The following is a 2042-nucleotide window of genomic DNA, read 5'->3' on the forward strand; positions in this document are numbered from 1 at the left end:
AACTACAGAACTTAGCATTAGTGTGAGTTTTGCACATAAAATGAATTTATACAATTTTAATTACTTGGAACATTTTCTTTCTTATTAGTAGAAATAGTTTAGGGTCACTGGATTAGGATTTTTGCCTAGTTTAGCACTTCCGTTCTTGTGACTTCAGACAAATCATTGAAACACTCGAAGTCTCAATTTGCTCATTTGTACATGAACTCAACAGTAACCATGTCTTCCTAACCAGCTTTGTGAACCTCAAAGGAAATTGCAAAAAACACTGAACTTTGTAAAATACAAATACAAGGGATGACTAATATAAGAAGTTCAGGCTTGTTTTAGAAAAGGCAGAGGAACCAGAGATCAAATTGCCAACATCTGCTGGATCATTGAAAAAGCAAAAGAGTTCCAGAAAAACATCTATTTCTGCTTTTTTGACTCTGCCAAAGCGTTTGACTGTGTGGATCACAATAAACTGGAAAATTCCGAAAGAGATGAGCATACCAGACCACCTGACCTGCCTCTTGAGAAACCTGTATGCAGGTCAGGAAGCAACAGTTAGAACTGGACCTGGGGGGCGCGCGCGCGCGGCGGGCTCTCGCGCCCCGAGACCCTGTCGTTGGGCCTCAGCCCGGGGTCTCCAGCAGTGAGCGAGGCAGCATGTTGAGGCGCAGCTTGGAAAACCGGGACGCTCAGACAAGACAGCTGCAAGATGCTGTCACCAATGTGGAGAAACATTTCGGAGAGCTGTGGCAGATCTTTGCTGCTTACGTGCGGAAAACCGCCCGACTGCGAAACAAAGCGGACCTCCTGGTGAACGAAATCAACGTGTATGCCTCTCCCGAGACCCCGCACTTAAAGCAGGGCCTGAAAAACTTTGCGGACAGTTTGCCAAACTTCAGGATTATCGACAAGCCGAGGTTGAGAGACTTGAAGCCAAAGTAGTTGAACCTTTGAAAGCTTATGGAACCATTGTAAAAATGAAGCGAGATGATCTCAAAGCAACATTAACAGCAAGGAGTCGAGAAGCTAAACAGTTAACTCAGAAAGAACACGTCAGAGAAACCCATCTGATCGACATGTTATTTCACAGGCAGAAACTGAATTACAAAGAGCTACAATGGATGCTACCCGAACAACTCATCATCTGGAGGAAACTATTGACAATTTTGAAAAGCAGAAATAAAGGATATAAAGACTATATTTTCAGAATTTATCACTATTGAAATGTTATTTCACGGCAAAGCTGTAGAGGTCTACACTGCTGCCTACCAAAATATACAAAAGATTGAAGAAGAAGAAGATTTAGAGGTTTTCTGACATTCTCTGTATCCACAAGATTATCCATCCCGTTTAGATATTGTAAGAACAAATTCGAAGTCACCTCTTCAAAGGTCATTGTCAGCTAAGTGTGTATCTGGAACAGGACATGTATTGACCTGTTGACTAAGAAAGGATCAGCAAACAGAAGAAGATGATGAAGAGGATAAAGACTTAGATGTTACAGAAGAAGAAAATTAAATTTCTTAAGTAAATTTTGCATTTCCATTTTCATCTTAAATGACCTGGAATCCAGAATTACTAAAACTGAAAAACATAATACTGGCTTGATACGTTAAACCTCAAATGAAATCCTATTGGAAATGTAGAAATTATTAAAGGAAATTTATGCCAACCAAAAAAAAAAAAAAAAAAAAAGAAAGAACTGGATGGACATGGAACAACAGACTGGTTCCAAATAGGAAAAGGAGTACATCAAGGTTGTGTATTGTCACCCTGCTTATTTAACTTATATGCAGAGTAGTACATCGTGAGAAACGGTGGGCTGGAGGAAGCACAAGCTGGAATCAAGATTGCCAGGAGAAATATCAATAACCTCAGATATGCAGATGACAGCACCCTTATGGCAGAAAGTAAAGAAGAACTAAAAAGCCTCTTGATGAAAGTGAAAGAGGAGAGTGAAAAAAATTGGCTTAAAGCTCAACATTCAGAAAACGAAGATCATGGCATCCGGTCCCATCACTTCATGGCAGATAGATAGGGAAACAGTGGAA

General features: G+C 40.3%; 1 pseudogene; it reads left to right on the plus strand.

The window, feature by feature from the left end:
* The first annotated feature begins 614 nt into the window (after window positions 1–614).
* On the plus strand, window positions 615–1685 carry LOC110132788 (CBY1-interacting BAR domain-containing protein 1 pseudogene; annotated as a pseudogene).
* The last annotated feature ends 357 nt before the right edge of the window (window positions 1686–2042 follow it).

Source organism: Odocoileus virginianus, chromosome 17, assembly GCF_023699985.2.
Source record: "Odocoileus virginianus isolate 20LAN1187 ecotype Illinois chromosome 17, Ovbor_1.2, whole genome shotgun sequence".
NCBI classification, from domain to species: domain Eukaryota; kingdom Metazoa; phylum Chordata; class Mammalia; order Artiodactyla; family Cervidae; genus Odocoileus; species Odocoileus virginianus.